Source organism: Lotus japonicus, chromosome 4 (assembly GCF_012489685.1).
Source record: "Lotus japonicus ecotype B-129 chromosome 4, LjGifu_v1.2".
In the NCBI taxonomy this organism is placed as follows: domain Eukaryota; kingdom Viridiplantae; phylum Streptophyta; class Magnoliopsida; order Fabales; family Fabaceae; genus Lotus; species Lotus japonicus.
In genome coordinates this window covers 27,664,137-27,682,453 of record NC_080044.1, presented here as the reverse complement: position 1 = coordinate 27,682,453, position 18,317 = coordinate 27,664,137, and positions in this window count along the sequence as shown.

The window sequence follows — 18,317 nt, the reverse complement described above, 5'->3', positions numbered from 1 at the left end:
CGAGTCCATTGCCTGAAGTCGTAGCTTTAGACCTTGAGTTAATAGGTTAACTCAATTAGTGATTACGTTGAGTATGCTTGTGAAAGGTACAAAGAACGAAAACACTTGGCATCAGAGCTACACAATGGAAGGAAGCGAGCCGACACGGAAAATGATGATGTGATTGGATTGCACTCCCAGCTTAGGAAGGAAAGCGCCTAAGGTGAGGGCAACTTACTTTACTAGCTAATGCTTTAGGTGTCGAGAACTCGACTTGTATTGATTATGATTGATTTAGGCTTATGCCATTATTGATTATCTGAGGCTTATGCCATTATTGATTGTTTGAGGCTTATGCCATTATTGATTGTGAAGCTCCGATCGTTGCTGTGGTTTTGTCTTACTACTTTTTAGTTTTAGGATAGGGTCTGTTTTACCGCACACATAAACTGTCGTACTGCTTTCTAGTTTCATGATATGGTTATGTTTTACAACACTGAATTACTATTTCATCGCTCAATAGAATTTGATGTGTTTATGCATATGTTTTCCTACTGAACTGTGCTGACTGAAGTTGTGTGAATATCTGAATCTTCGGAGTGTGAGAATAGACACTAGGTTATGTCATGTCAATGATAAGACCTTAAGAAAATGTCCGACATGCCTTACCCGGGGTCTGAGCAATTGCCTTGTTTAGGGGCCGAGACCTTCTCGGGGGCTATTGATACTTTTTGACTTATAGGGTTTCAAAAAAGAGGAAATAAGACTTGATTTTGTTACTGAAATTCATAATGCACTTACCCAATATAGAAGACTTTTATATAATGATGATAACCTTTGAAGAAGTCTTAGTGTTTGAACATAAGTTTGGAAAACGGGTAGTGACGACGATCCTAGGGTTGGGTAAACCTTGAGTGCGCTTGGTACTCATTTTGCTCTTTGAGCAGTTCGTTTGGCCATCCTGAGGATGAGCCAAGGTGACTTGGACTATCCCCAAGCGCGTTTTGCATGCACCTCTCTAGTTCTTTTGCTGCTAAAGCTAGTTTTGTTCAAGGGCCACTTCTTACCTTAAGGTACCGTCAAGGAAAACTTGACTGCGAGTAGCGTCTTCTTTGCTATTTGAGAAACCTTTCGACCATCGAGGTGGTGAGCCATGGTAACTTGAAAAGTCACCGAGTCCGAGTATCATTGCCTTTTGCTCGTTGAGAAATTTGTCAAGACATAGAGTGACTAGAAAAGTTTCTAAGTGCTACTAGCACTTCTTTCTTAACAAGGTTTTGGGTCGAGAGAACAACATTTACCTTAGGGTGTTTCAGAGACAATGTACTCTAGCTAGACACGCGTATGTAAGATCAAGTTTTGATCGTGTAGTACAACTCTATGTTTTGATGATTACAAGTTAACGTTTTAGTATGAACAATTATGGTACTCTAACGTGTTTTCTGAGTGTGCTCTTAACAGGCTCTGACCTCAATTTAATCTCACACAAATCAGAAGCACTTTGCTTAAAGAGTGACCCTAGCAACGTTTTCGCAATATCTATGTTCAATCTGAACAGTAGAAAAGCTTCAGAAGATCTGAAGTCAATCAAGCTCTGATGTGGACTCAAGTCACTTGAAGTTCTAAAGATCCAAACGTTCTGATAACCCAGACACTCTGAAGGTTCAGATGTTCTGATGGTGTAGAAGACTCTGAAGATCCAGAAGCTGAAAAGTGGAGACTCTGAAGTCCAGAAGCAAAATGGCTCTGAAGATCAAGTACTTCTCCTCTGAGTTAAGAATCAGAAGGTACAACGGTCAGAGGATCCATGCTTCCCTCTGACTCTAATCAACAAGCTTCACAAGTTCCAACACGAAGCATTCCTCTGATCAGAAGTCAACAAGGTTAAAGGTCAAGTCACTATCCAAAGTACAAAAGCAAATGTACTATCCTGACGACCTAACCTAAAATTCTCAGCCACAGCAGAAGCTGGAAATCCCAGATCTACCCTCCAACGGTAGCATTCCCATGCAGTGTTCAAACCCTAATCCTTGGAGTATATATAGAGGCTGAAGACTGAAATATGCGGTTGAAAGAAACTCATACGCGCAAGCTATATTCAAATCTTCTAAGCATTCTTTCTTCATTGAATTCATTGAGTTTACTACAAGCTTTTCAGAAGCAATTTCTTTGTAAACAATATTTCTTAAACAATTGTTTAGTTTACCTTTAGGAGATCAAGGTGGATCGGATCCTAGAGAAGACTAAGAGAGTGAATCTTAGTGTGAGCTAAGTCAGTGTATTGCTAGTCACTTGTAGGTTTCAAGTGCAGTTGTAACAAATCTCTGATTAATGGATTGCCTTCATTCTAAGAAGGAAGAAATCACCTTTACGGGTGGACTGGACTAGCTTGAGTGATTCATCAAGTGAACCAGGATAAAATCTTTGTGTGCTTTTCTCATCTCTTATCTTAAGCACTTCACTTGTGTCTCGAAAGATTTGTTATAATCTTAAGGTGGAAGTTTTATTCTGAAAACGCTATTCAAACCCCCCTTTCTACCGTTTTTCATGCCTTCAATTGGTATCAGAGCGCAAGTTCTGATTACCACACCTAACAGTGTTCAGTGATCCGGGCCGGTGTGAAAAACAAATGGCTACCACCAGTGAAACGCAAAAAGATGGTTACAATGCAAAGCCTCCCATGTTCGATGGTCAAAGGTTCGAATATTGGAAAGACAGAATTGAAAGTTTCTTTCTGGGCTTCGATGCAGATCTCTAGGATATCATTGTGGATGGCTATGAGCGTCCAGTTGATGCTGATGGCAAGAAGATCTCCAGATCAGAGATGACTTCTGAGCAAAAGAAGCTTTACTCACAGCACCACAAAGCTAGAGCTATTCTTCTTAGTGCTATTTCCTATGAAGAGTACCAGAAGATTACAGATCGTGAGTTTGCCAAGGGCATCTTTGAATGCTTGAAGATGTCTCATGAAGGAAATAAGAAAGTGAAAGAATCAAAGGCGCTGTCCTTGATCCAGAAGTATGAATCCTTCATCATGGAACCTAACGAGTCCATTGAGGATATGTTTTCCAGATTTCAGTTGCTTGTAGCTGGAATAAGACCTCTCAACAAAAGCTACACTACAAAAGATCATGTCATAAGGGTTATCAGAAGTCTTCCTGAAAGCTGGATGCCTTTAGTGACTTCAATAGAGCTTACAAGAGATGTTTAGCATATGAGTCTAGAAGAACTCATCAGCATACTGAAATGTCATGAGCTGAAGCGCTCAAAGATGCAGGATCTGAGGAAGAAATCTATAGCCTTGAAATCCAAATCTGAGAAGTCTAAATCTGAGAAGTCAAAAGTTCTCCAAGCTGAAGCAGAAGAATCTGAATAAGCATCAGAAGATTCTGATGAAGATGAGCTGACTCTGATCTCCAAAAGGCTGAACCGCATTTGGAAGCACAAGCAGAGCAAGTACAGAGGCTCTGGAAAGGCCAAAGGAAAATTTGAATCCTCATCAGGCCAGAAGAAGTCCTCAGTCAAGGAAGTCACATGTTTTGAGTGCAAAGAATCAGGGCACTACAAGAGTGACTGCCCAAAGCTGAAAAAGGACAAGAAGCCAAAGAAGCACTTCAAAACAAAGAAAAGTCTGATGGTGACTTTTGATGAATCAGAATCAGAGGATGTTGACTCTGATGGTGAAGTTCAAGGAATCATGACTATTGTCAAAGATAAAGAAGCAGAGTCAAAAGATGCAACTAACTCTGACTCATCATCAGAAGAAGATCCTAGCTCAGACGATGAAAATGAGGTATTTGCTTCTTTCTCAACCTCTGAACTAAAACATGTTTTGTCTGATATCATGGATAAGTATAACTCTTTATTGACTAAGCATAAAAAGTTGAAAAATGATTTCTCTGCTGCTTCTAAAACTTCTTCTGAACATGAGAAAATGATTTCTGAATTGAAAAACAATAATCATGCTTTAGTGAATTCCAACTCTGTGCTTAAGAACCGGATTGCTAAGCTTGAAGAAGTGATTGCTTGTGATGCCTCTGATAGTAAGAATGAATCTAAATATGAAAAATCCTTTCAAAGATTCCTGGCTAAAAGCGTAGATAGAAGTTTAATGGCTTCGATGATCTATGGCGTAAGCAGAAATGGAATGCATGGCATTGGCTATTCTAGTCGCAGTAGAAATGAGCCTCCTATGCCTAAGGCTAAATCCTTGTATGAATGTTTTGTACCCTCTGGTACCATATTGCCTGAACCATTACCTGTTAAAGTTGCTAACCCCCCTCTCAAAAAGGGAACCTTCTCCATGTCTAAATATCATGCTAAATGTAACACCCCGATTTCGGTGGCGTCACTTTAGTAACCAAAAGTAAACTTAATGCGGAAAAACGTGAATATATTTTTTTCTTTTATAATAACTAAGACAAGACTGAATTGAATAAAACCCGAATGCGAAAAGCAATAGAACTAATATACAATATATAAACAGCCCCCGCTGTAAGTAACAACCTCGTCACGAGTAACCTCCAGTGACGGAAAGAAAAGTGTAGCGCCCGAAGGCAAAATGTACAAACCAAATCTAAAGGTAAGTGTCCGCAACACTATCCCTCAAAACTGAGAATAAGCTGGCCCATCGGCCTGAAACAAGACCTCCTAAGTCCAACCAACTCTCTGTGATTCCCGTAAAGAAACCACACAAAAAGCTATAGGTGGGAAACTACCCTGTCCCGAATGAAACAAATAATGTTCAGAGCTAAGACTCTACTCCTACACTAATCCCATCTCGAGGAGCTCACACTAACACTCAATCCTACATGCTGGCATGATCGTCGTCCGAATTCGAAATCCAGAACGACCTAGTCTATGTACACCATCCGTCCTCCGCTCGCTATCGCGATGCGCTCCTGTTCCAGCATCCCAACTCTAGTTTCCCCCGAAGGGTGAACCGTCGTGAACCAGTCCGCCAAAGACATCTGACAAAGGGCGTTTGTCCTCCAAAGCACACACAGAAGACGCGAGGGTCAACTCCAAAGAATTACATAAATAATAGCACCAATAGATATAGATAAGAGAATAGCCACTTAGGCTTATAGCTAGGGATAACATCCTAGGGTTGCATTTTCCATAATGAACTTAACAGCAATAATAACAATTAACATGTTCCAAATAGGATTAACAAATAACAATCACACTCGACAACTAAATCAGTATGCATGAATGCAGGATGATTAGTCAAACAACGTCTCCGAATCTCACTCGACACGTCGCCACGTGTTCTAGGTAAATTAAAGTCTCTAAAAGCTTACCCTAAGGTAAAGTCGATTCTGCGACAAAAGACACTTCTTCACATCAACATAGTAACTCATGATGATCTCCGGATCATCCGACTCATCTCAAACCGATGGTCACAACTGCTCAACAAGCAAAGAGTATCACATACTCGGAAACTACCGGTTTCCCGGACTTATCCCCAGGATAGCCCAACAATTAGGCATGTCAAGTCGATCCAACCCCTTGGGTTGAACATACGGACTCGCACACGCAACTCCCACAATTAGGCATGTCGAGTCGATCCAACCCCTTGGGTTGAACATACGGACTCGCACACGCAACAAATGACAACGCCAAGTCGGTTCACTCAAAAGAGTCGAACATACGGACATTGCGCGTGTCCAATGACTATCGCCGAATCGATCCAATCCATCGGATTGAACATACGGATCCGCGCGAGTCGAAAGGTTATCGCTGAATCGATCCAATCCCTCGGATTGAACATATGGATTCACGCGAGTTAAAATGGCAATCGCTGAATCGATCCAATCCCTCTGATTGAACATACGGACTCACGCGTGCCTGAGTGACTACCGCCGAATCGATCCAATCCATGGGATTGAATATACAGATTCGCGCGTGTCGAAAAGTTGTCGCTGAATCGATCCAATCCCTCGGATTGAACATACGGATTCACGCGAGGTAAAATGGCAATCGCTGAATCGATCCAATCCCTCTGATTGAACATACGGACTCACGCGTGCCTGAGTGACTACCGCCGAATCGATCCAATCCATCGGATTGAATATACGGATTCGCGCGTGTCGAAAAGTTGTCGCTGAATCGATCCAATCCCTCGGATTGAACATACGGATTCACGCGAGGTAAAATGGCAATCGCTGAATCGATCCAATCCCTCTGATTGAACATACGGACTCACGCGTGCCTGAGTGACTACCGCCGAATCGATCCAATCCATCGGATTGAATATACGGATTCGCGCGTGTCGAAAATTATTGCCGAATCGGCCCAACCCGTCGGGTTTGGACATACGGATTCGCGCCGCAAAGTCGAAGATACACCCAACAACATAGCTGCTCCAACAGCACAACCACAATAGCTGCTCCAACAGCACAACAACAAACGCTGCTCCAACAGCACCACAACATCTACATACTCGAAGCCCCTCAACTTTCTCAATGCTGGGATCCGACGACACTTCTCGTTTTCCAAAACTATGATTTGCATCCAAAGCTTCCTTCCGAGATTATTACCATTACTTAAAGATTTAGAGGTTGTTTAATGTCTTATGAGTTTTCTTTACAAAATAATTATCCTTTTAGTCTTATCACGAATCCTATAAGTTCTCGGGATCTCCTAATCCCCAAATGACTCCAGAGAATGTCTCGATCCATACAACACCACAACAAGGCCCGAATCTCATTCGTCCTTTCAAGCTTTCTCAAAACTCTCAAAATAAAATCGGCATGACCTGCCCGCTTTTCTCACCGTTCAGAAACTCAGATTATAGTGCAAAAGCAGAATTAACTCATCATAATCAATCAACATGTCATATGTCAATATCTTAAGCAATAACCACATAGCACCTAGCATATAAGGCATGCACCACACATCCTAAATTACCCAATTAGCACTTAGCATGTCATTCACTCATCAAAAACATTCAGTAGATGCATCATCTACATTGTCAGCCGAAGCCTCAGAAAACATTTTCCAATCACACACAATTCCAGTGCATAAACAGTAAACAATGTCGAAACATCGACCCTAAGCATTAACTAGAGATTCAGTGAGAAGCCCTCACCTGTAGGTTCTCCAGAGTTATCTCCTAACACTTGTTCACAATCAAAGGCTTGCTCCTCTAGGAATTCCTCAAAATCACCTTTAGAGCAAAACCACAGAAATACTATCAGAATCTATCGAAAACTAAACTATCGATACTTACTAAGGTTACTCGAAGTAATCTATACTCTAAGGTACGATAATCTAGCGCGAAAAGACAAGTTTTCGGAAAAGGAAATTTCCTCCTCCCCCTTTAATAGCTCACGACCACTTTGTGCAATTATGGGGCTCGGTTTTTCTTCGATCAAACTTGGTTCCTATGCTTTCATAAGCCGTAACTAAGGGTATTCTGAACTCGGAAAAATTATCGGATCAAAAACTGTCGCAGGGGTATTTTGGTCATGATTTTTAACTTAGGATTTTCAAAACTGAAATCCCAAAAATAAAATTTTGCAGGGACGTCACCAACGACGTTTATGACAACTAATCCTACTAGCACTAAGCTAAGGCGATAGTTTTCAGCCTAAAGGTTGAAGCTTTACACCAAAAACTCCAAAAATGGGTATTTTAGGCTCAAATTGATTCCGGCGGAATTCCGGCGACATAACGGAAAATCTAATCCGGCAGAAGTGATCTTGGGCGCATAAGGAAGAGGTTTAGAATCAGAAATGAAAGATTCAGGATAGTTTTGCAAAAACCCATAAACTATCCACTCAGAAAACTCTACAGAAAAGCTATGGAAAAAGCGATCGGAGGTAAGGATTAGCGACTATACCTCGAAGCCTTGAAGCAGCAACTAACGGATCAACGATCAAGCAAGTAATGAAGAAAATTCTTCTTCCTTCTCCCTTGGATGAACTCGCGGCCTTGAGGAGAGAAAATGGAGGAAAATTTGAGTTTTTCTTCCTTTCTTTGCTATATATAAAGGTTGGAAATTCGCGGGAAAATGAAAGTTTCGCGAATCTGATTTTTCCGGCGTCATTCTCCGTGAATTAATAGATATGTTTTGGCAAAAGAATTCCAAAACTATAAAGAGGTCTCCTTGTATTTTTGGCAACTAATGCATAGTCGGTATAAAACTATTTTACCCGATAAGTTGCTTTTTGCATCGAATGTCGGAATAGAAAACTTCCTTCTGAAGAAAGATTGAAATCATCAAGAGAAATGGGTGTACGCGTGTAGAATATTCATTTGAAGCTCTGAGTAGAAAAAGTCTTCATCGTCGAGAAATTCTAGGGTTTTGAAATACCAGGGATTCGGTTTCGGCAAACTTCCGATGATTGGAATCGGACGTTCGTAGATCCTAGAGTTTCGCCTCGAAACGATTGTGATATATGGAAAAAGAGAAGTTCTAACATTTCTCTGAAGATTTTTGGAATTAACTTCCGTCGTGCCTAAAAGTGAAAATTAGCTATATACTAGGGTTTCTGACCTAGGTTTAAGCGTAAAACGATCGTGCTATAACTTTTATCGACTTCAATACGAACCTCAGACTTTTCCTGAACTTTCTTCTTCATACATTTATTTCATTTACTAAACTCTTGTTCAGGTTTCCCTTCACAATACATCAACCCTAATCGTAAATGGAAATCTCTTCCACTGATCCTAAGCTTAAAATCTCGGGTCTTACATTACTACCCTCCAAAAAGGAAGTTTCGTCCTCGAAACTCAAGGGTCAGTAATAGTTCTGGATATTATTCCTTGATCTTTTCCTCTAACTCTCTGTTGTCCGGTTCGACCACTTGAATCGGTTCTCCGTTGGAAATAATATTTGTTGGCATTCGTGCAATCGCACAACCTTAACCACTTGCTCCTCTGCCCTTGTTCGTCCAAAATACTGATTAGGAACTCGGTACATCTCTATGTTCCGGATTGAATGCTCAACTTGCGTCTTACTACCTTGTGCATGACAAGACTCATTCTCCTTAATCATAAATTCATCTTAATACTAACACTTTCCTTCTTGTAACTTGATTACCATCTTGTCGATAAACTTCTTAATCTCCCAATCAAATTATGACAAACTTCAAGTCCTATACACTTATGACAAGAATTAATAGACTTAAAACCTAAACCTTTTCCAAGTTTGGATCTCTGATGCTCTGTAGCTCTCCAACATTTCCTAAAAGAACATTCATCTCTTACAACGACAACTCCTTCCCAAAGAAAATCAATTACTTAACACGAACTTTCCTCCCAAATCCGACTAATCCTCGATCAATTCAAATTCATCTTACACATCCTTCTATCAAAGTCCATATCCAGCTGTGATTCCGAATATCACCCCCTCAATATTAAGTTGATCAAGCCTAATACATCGAAGGTGAAATTTAGAAAAAGCCCACTGGAACAGTCAATGAGTTCTTATCATCCAATAGTCACAAATATCCTGACCTCACATCCTCAACGATTTCGCTACGGAACTACACGCCCTCGACATCATACGTATACTATCCATAAAAAATCTCTATGAGATTCATTCTTCAGCTTCTAGCTTCCTTTTAAACGCATCGGTAGAAGACTACTTTCTAAGCTTAGCGTGTCATTCTAAACCTCGTATAACTTCTATAGCTAAAATACGAGCTACGGTCAAATAAGGTATTAATAGGCGTAATAACTATAAGGTCAAAGCTTAGACAGTATAAGTAAGTTAGGTGTGTTTGCACACGCTACGAGAGTAATGGAATATATTATACTGAAATGAGAAAGAATGGTTAGAAAGTTACCATCGTTATGTTAAGTTAGACAAACAGTTAGTACTCATCATAAGATAGCATTTCCATAACTATACAATAAGATTAAGCAATAACTTCAATCAATTTAAAGCGAAAAATCGCTTGCAGACAATCAATTTTCACTCTTTGCAGAGTCACACAACCTAGCACAGAAGACCTATTCCCCAACAACTCCCGAAAGACTCGACAAGCTCTGATACCACATTGTAACACCCCGATTTCGGTGGCGTCACTTTAGTAACCAAAAGTAAACTTAATGCGGAAAAACGTGAATATATTTTTTTCTTTTATAATAACTAAGACAAGACTGAATTGAATAAAACCCGAATGCGAAAAGCAATAAAACTAATATACAATATATAAACAGCCCCCGCTGTAAGTAACAACCTCGTCACGAGTAACCTCCAGTGACGGAAAGAAAAGTGTAGCGCCCGAAGGCAAAATGTACAAACCAAATCTAAAGGTAAGTGTCCGCAACACTATCCCTCAAAACTGAGAATAAGCTGGCCCATCGGCCTGAAACAAGACCTCCTAAGTCCAACCAACTCTCTGTGATTCCCGTAAAGAAACCACACAAAAAGCTATAGGTGGGAAACTACCCTGTCCCGAATGAAACAAATAATGTTCAGAGCTAAGACTCTACTCCTACACTAATCCCATCTCGAGGAGCTCACACTAACACTCAATCCTACATGCTGGCATGATCATCGTCCGAATTCGAAATCCAGAACGACCTAGTCTATGTACACCATCCGTCCTCCGCTCGCTATCGCGATGCGCTCCTGTTCCAGCATCCCAACTCTAGTTTCCCCCGAAGGGTGAACCGTCGTGAATCAGTCCGCCAAAGACATCTGACAAAGGGCGTTTGTCCGCCAAAGCACACACAGAAGACGCGAGGGTCAACTCCAAAGAATTACATAAATAATAGCACCAATAGATATAGATAAGAGAATAGCCACTTAGGCTTATAGCTAGGGATAACATCCTAGGGTTGCATTTTCCATAATGAACTTAACAGCAATAATAACAATTAACATGTTCCAAATAGGATTAACAAATAACAATCACACTCGACAACTAAATCAGTATGCATGAATGCAGGATGATTAGTCAAACAACGTCTCCGACTCTCACTCGACACGTCGCCACGTGTTCTAGGTAAATTAAAGTCTCTAAAAGCTTACCCTAAGGTAAAGTCGATTCTGCGACAAAAGACACTTCTTCACATCAACATAGTAACTCATGATGATCTCCGGATCATCCGACTCATCTCAAACCGATGGTCACAACTGCTCAACAAGCAAAGAGTATCACATACTCGGAAACTACCGGTTTCCCGGACTTATCCCCAGGATAGCCCAACAATTAGGCATGTCAAGTCGATCCAACCCCTTGGGTTGAACATACGGACTCGCACACGCAACTCCCACAATTAGGCATGTCGAGTCGATCCAACCCCTTGGGTTGAACATACGGACTCGCACACGCAACAAATGACAACGCCAAGTCGGTTCACTCAAAAGAGTCGAACATACGGACATTGCGCGTGTCCAATGACTATCGCCGAATCGATCCAATCCATCGGTTTGAACATACGGATTCACGCGAGTTAAAATGGCAATCGCTGAATCGATCCAATCCCTCTGATTGAACATACGGACTCACGCGTGCCTGAGTGACTACCGCCGAATCGATCCAATCCATCGGATTGAATATACGGATTCGCGCGTGTCGAAAAGTTGTCGCTGAATGGATCCAATCCCTCGGATTGAACATACGGATTCACGCGAGGTAAAATGGCAATCGCTGAATCGATCCAATCCCTCTGATTGAACATACGGACTCACGCGTGCCTGAGTGACTACCGCCGAATCGATCCAATCCATCGGATTGAATATACGGATTCGCGCGTGTCGAAAAGTTGTCGCTGAATCGATCCAATCCCTCGGATTGAACATACGGATTCACGCGAGGTAAAATGGCAATCGCTGAATCGATCCAATCCCTCTGATTGAACATACGGACTCACGCGTGCCTAAGTGACTACCGCCGAATCGATCCAATCCATCGGATTGAATATACGGATTCGCGCGTGTCGAAAATTATTGCCGAATCGGCCCAACCCGTCGGGTTTGGACATACGGATTCGCGCCGCAAAGTCGAAGATACACCCAACAACATAGCTGCTCCAACAGCACAACCACAATAGCTGCTCCAACAGCACAACAACAAACGCTGCTCCAACAGCACCACAACATCTACATACTCGAAGCCCCTCAACTTTCTCAATGCTGGGATCCGACGACACTTCTCGTTTTCCAAAACTATGATTTGCATCCAAAGCTTCCTTCCGAGATTATTACCATTACTTAAAGATTTAGAGGTTGTTTAATGTCTTATGAGTTTTCTTTACAAAATAATTATCCTTTTAGTCTTATCGCGAATCCTATAAGTTCTCGGGATCTCCTAATCCCCAAATGACTCCAGAGAATGTCTCGATCCATACAACACCACAACAAGGCCCGAATCTCATTCGTCCTTTCAAGCTTTCTCAAAACTCTCAAAATAAAATCGGCATAACCTGCCCGCTTTTCTCACCGTTCAGAAACTCAGATTATAGTGCAAAAGCAGAATTAACTCATCATAATCAATCAACATGTCATATGTCAATATCTTAAGCAATAACCACATAGCACCTAGCATATAAGGCATGCACCACACATCCTAAATTACCCAATTAGCACTTAGCATGTCATTCACTCATCAAAAACATTCAGTAGATGCATCATCTACATTGTCAGCCGAAGCCTCAGAAAACATTTTCCAATCACACACAATTCCAGTGCATAAACAGTAAACAATGTCGAAACATCGACCCTAAGCATTAACTAGAGATTCAGTGAGAAGCCCTCACCTGTAGGTTCTCCAGAGTTATCTCCTAACACTTGTTCACAATCAAAGGCTTGCTCCTCTAGGAATTCCTCAAAATCACCTTTAGAGCAAAACCACAGAAATACTATCAGAATCTATCGAAAACTAAACTATCGATACTTACTAAGGTTACTCGAAGTAATCTATACTCTAAGGTACGATAATCTAGCGCGAAAAGACAAGTTTTCGGAAAAGGAAATTTCCTCCTCCCCCTTTAATAGCTCACGGCCACTTTGTGCAATTATGGGGCTCGGTTTTTCTTCGATCAAACTTGGTTCCTATGCTTTCATAAGCCGTAACTAAGGGTATTCTGAACTCGGAAAAATTATCAGATCAAAAACTGTCGCAGGGGTATTTTGGTCATGATTTTTAACTTAGGATTTTCAAAACTGAAATCCCAAAAATAAAATTTTGCAGGGACGTCACCAACGACGTTTATGACAACTAATCCTACTAGCACTAAGCTAAGGTGATAGTTTTCAGCCTAAAGGTTGAAGCTTTACACCAAAAACTCCAAAAATGGGTATTTTAGGCTCAAATTGATTCCGGCGGAATTCCGGCGACATAACGGAAAATCTAATCCGGCAGAAGTGATCTTGGGCGCATAAGGAAGAGGTTTAGAATCAGAAATGAAAGATTCAGGATAGTTTTGCAAAAACCCATAAACTATCCACTCAGAAAACTCTACAGAAAAGCTATGGAAAAAGCGATCGGAGGTAAGGATTAGCGACTATACCTCGAAGCCTTGAAGCAGCAACTAACGGATCAACGATCAAGCAAGTAATGAAGAAAATTCTTCTTCCTTCTCCCTTGGATGAACTCGCGGCCTTGAGGAGAGAAAATGGAGGAAAATTTGAGTTTTTCTTCCTTTCTTTGCTATATATAAAGGTTGGAAATTCGCGGGAAAATGAAAGTTTCGCGAATCTGATTTTTCCGGCGTCATTCTCCGTGAATTAATAGATATGTTTTGGCAAAAGAATTCCAAAACTATAAAGAGGTCTCCTTGTATTTTTGGCAACTAATGCATAGTCGGTATAAAACTATTTTACCCGATAAGTTGCTTTTTGCATCGAATGTCGGAATAGAAAACTTCCTTCTGAAGAAAGATTGAAATCATCAAGAGAAATGGGTGTACGCGTGTAGAATATTCATTTGAAGCTCTGAGTAGAAAAAGTCTTCATCGTCGAGAAATTCTAGGGTTTTGAAATACCAGGGATACGGTTTCGGCAAACTTCCGATGATTGGAATCGGACGTTCGTAGATCCTAGAGTTTCGCCTCGAAACGATTGTGATATATGGAAAAAGAGAAGTTCTAACATTTCTCTGAAGATTTTTGGAATTAACTTCCGTCGTGCCTAAAAGTGAAAATTAGCTATATACTAGGGTTTCTGACCTAGGTTTAAGCGTAAAACGATCGTGCTATAACTTTTATCGACTTCAATACGAACCTCAGACTTTTCCTGAACTTTCTCCTTCATACATTTATTTCATTTACTAAACTCTTGTTCAGGTTTCCCTTCACAATACATCAACCCTAATCGTAAATGGAAATCTCTTCCACTGATCCTAAGCTTAAAATCTCGGGTCTTACACTAAAATTCCTTTACAATATCATGTTGAGAAACCCAAGGTGATCAGAACCTGTGAGGTAACTTACAAGAGAGGACCCATAAAGTGGGTACCTAAGGATAAGATTATCTATGTTGCAGATATCCTTGATAGCACCACTGAAACACCAATCATGGTATCTGGACAGTGGATGCTTGCGTCACATGACGGGAGAAAGGCGTATGTTCCAAGAGCTAAAACTTAAGCCTGGAGGCGAAGTTGGCTTTGGTGGCAACGAGAAGGGTAAAATTGTTGGTACTGGTACTATTTGTGTTGATAGTAGTCCATGCATTGACAATGTTCTATTGGTAGATGGCTTAACTCATAACTTATTGTCTATAAGTCAATTAGCTGACAAGGGTTATGATGTTATTTTCAATCAAAAGTCCTGTAGGGCTGTAAGTCAGATTGATGGCTCTGTTCTGTTTAAAAGCAAGAGGAAGAACAACATTTATAAGATCAGATTATCTGAGTTGGAATCTCAGAATGTGAAATGCCTTCTTTCTGTTAATGAGGAGCAATGGGTATGGCATAGACGGTTAGGGCATGCCAGTATGAGAAAGATTTCCCAGCTGAGTAAGCTCAACCTTGTCAGGGGCTTACCCACTCTGAAGTTCTCTTTAGATGCTCTTTGTGAAGCATGTCAGAAAGGCAAATTCACAAAAGTCCCTTTCAAGGCAAAGAATGTTGTCTCTACCTCAAGGCCGTTGGAACTTCTGCATATCGACCTGTTTGGACCAGTGAAAACTGAGTCTATAGGTGGCAAGAGATATGGGATGGTCATTGTTGACGACTATAGCCGCTGGACATGGGTAAAATTTCTATCCCGCAAGGATGAGTCTCATTCTGTGTTCTCTACCTTCATAGCCCAAGTGCAAAACGAGAAGGCTTGTAGGATTGTGCATGTCAGAAGTGACCATGGTGGAGAGTTTGAGAATGACAAGTTTGAGAGTCTGTTTGATTCCTATGGGACTGCACATGATTTCTCTTGTCCTAGAACTCCTCAACAAAATGGTGTTGTTGAGAGGAAGAACAAAACTCTCCAGGAGATGGCTAGAACCATGCTCCAAGAAACTGGCATGGCAAAGCACTTTTGGGCAGAGGTAGTAAACATAGCATGTTACATTCAGAACGGAATCTCTGTGAGACCAATTCTAAATAAGTCTCCTTATGAATTGTGGAAGAAAATAAAACCCAACATTTCTTATTTTCATCCTTTTTGTTGTGTCTGCTATGTTCTAAACTCTAAGGATAGATTGCATAAGTTTGATGCTAAGTCTTCTAAATGTCTATTACTTGGTTACTCTGATCGATCTAAAGGTTTCAGATTTTATAATACTGATGCTAAAACTATTGAAGAATCTATTCATGTTAGATTTGATGATAAGCTTGACTCTGATCAATCAAAGCTAGTTGAGAATTTTGCAGATTTAAGTATAAATGTTCCTGACAAAGGCAAAGCTCAAGAGGAAGATGAACCAGAAGTTGCAAGTGGTAAAGTTTGTCAGAAGCTCTATCGTGGTATGATAGGATCACTTCTATACTTAACTGCATCTAGGCCAGATATTTTGTTTAGTGTTCATCTATGTGCTTGTTTCCAATCAGATCCGAGGGAAACCCACTTAAATGCTGTTAAGAGGATCCTGAGATATCTGAAAGGTACCACTCACCTTGGCTTGATGTATAAGAAAACATCAGAGTATAAGCTTTCAATTTACTGTGATGCTGATTATGCTAGAGATAGAACAGAGAGAAAAAGCACTTCTGAAATTGTCAATTTCTGGGAAGTAATTTAGTCTCATGGGAAAGCAAGAGGCAATCAACCATTGCACTATCCACTGCAGAGGCAGAATATATCTCAGCAGCAATTTGCAGCACTCAGATGCTCTAGATGAAACATCAGCTGGAGGATTATCAAATCCTTGAGAGCAACATCCCAATCTATTGTGATAACACTGCTGCAATCTCACTGAGTAAGAATCCTATCTTACACTCAAGGGCAAAACACATTGAGGTAAAGTATCATTTTATTAGAGATTATGTTCAGAAGGGCGTACTTCTTCTGAAGTTTGTTGATACTGACCATCAATGGGCAGATATCTTTACAAAGCCCTTAGCAGAGGATAGATTTAATTTCATTCTGAAAAATCTGAATATGGACTTTTGTCCAGCATGAAGATGGATCAGAACCTCTGACTATGATGCTTCCTTATCAGAAGATGTCTAGTTCAGAAGGTAACTCCATCAGAAGTTAAGTACCCATCGGTGCTTACTCTAAAGCTGAGACAGTAAACGTGTGTCAGTAGCTATGATACATCGTTCCTTGTGCCCGTGCTGACAATCTGTCTCAATGAGTGTTGATGTGCTTCTCTCCACCGTGTGATATGTGTATTAACTGTTTGTAATGATGTCTTTAATTTCTAACCGTTGATTTTACTTTGCTCTTTAATCAACAACGGTTATTTTCAAAAACCACTACGCACACACGTTCTCCATCGCTTATTGTTTAACTCTCTCTCTTCGGTTTGCAAAACCCTTAATCCCCACAATCTGTCTCTCTCTTAATTTATCCCCTCTCTCTCTCTACCCAAACCTTCAACCGCTTCAGAAATGGTGAAATCCAACAGAGGTGAAACCGTTGAAGGAAGGAGATTTCCTGTCATGGTGGTGGGTCAGGCCACTGGTCAATCGAGCTCCACAACTCAGAGAAATCAACCAGAAGCTCAAGCTACAGGGCAGATGATTCCTCTTGCACAAAGGGGCTGTGTTGTTACATGTGTCTACTCTCCTGATGAACTCCAGTTTCTTGCTGAATGGAGATTTGATCTTGACAACATTGTTGCCAATGGGTTTGATCTTCGTCCTGAAGTAAAAGCTCAAGGCTGGGAAGAATACTTCAACAGGCTTCGTGGTCCAGTTTACATCAAACTGGTAAAGGAATTCTGGAAACATGCCGACTGTGATGAAAACCAAGTGGTCTCCTACATTGCTGGCAGAAGGATTATCATCACAGAGAAATCAATTGTTGATCTTCTGGGTGAAAATATCGGTACAGGCTACAGATTCCAACTGTCGGAATCAAAGGTGAAACCCAAGACCAAAGAAGCTGTTAATCAAGCTCTCTACACAAACTGGAAGCCAGGCAAGAGTGATTGCAAAGTGGTAGAACTTCATCCTAAGCTGAGGATTTGGCACAAGATTCTTCTGCACTGCATCAATCAAAGGCCAAAGGGAAGCTCTCCAGACTACATCAATTTCTGTCAGAAAGTGATGCTTTTCTTCATTCAGGACCGCAAGAAGATCTGCCTTCCCTTCTTCCTGTTCTCTTATCTCAAAGAGTGCATCAAGAAGTCCAGAACAACTGTCTCTCCAAAGTCTGCAATTAGATACATTCCTTTTGAAAGATTGCTCTCATACCTCTTTCTGGAAAGCAAATTGATAGAAGATCTGACTAAAGCAGGCTGCACAGAGGATCTGACGACTGTTGTTGGTGATGTCTTCACTTCCACATCCATGAAAAAGATGGGATTGATTAAATCAAAGGTTGCACCTAATCATGAAGATACCTCTGATGAAGTCAGACAGAGAAGAGTCCCTCTGACCGATTACCCTCTATGGTCCCAAGCTGATGATCCAGTTGCTATCTTGCACTATCTAGCTGACTTGAGGGAACAAGGTTATGAAATAGATGTGGATGAGTTCTTCAGAACCCTGCCTCCAGCTCCAGAATTTGATTCTCCTCCCAAGAAGAAGAAGAAGAGAAGAATAATTATAGAGGAATCCTCTGAAGAGACTGATCCCTCTGATGGTGTTGATCAGAGGAAGAAGAATGAAAAGCCTAAGAGGAAGCATGAGGAACCTTCCAAGACAGATGCTCCATCTGATGGTGATAATGATGATGCTCCTCCACCAAAGAAGTCAAAGAAGCAGGTGAGAATTGTGGAGAAGCCAACTCGTGTGGAACCAGCTGTTGAAGTAACCAAAACTGAAGCT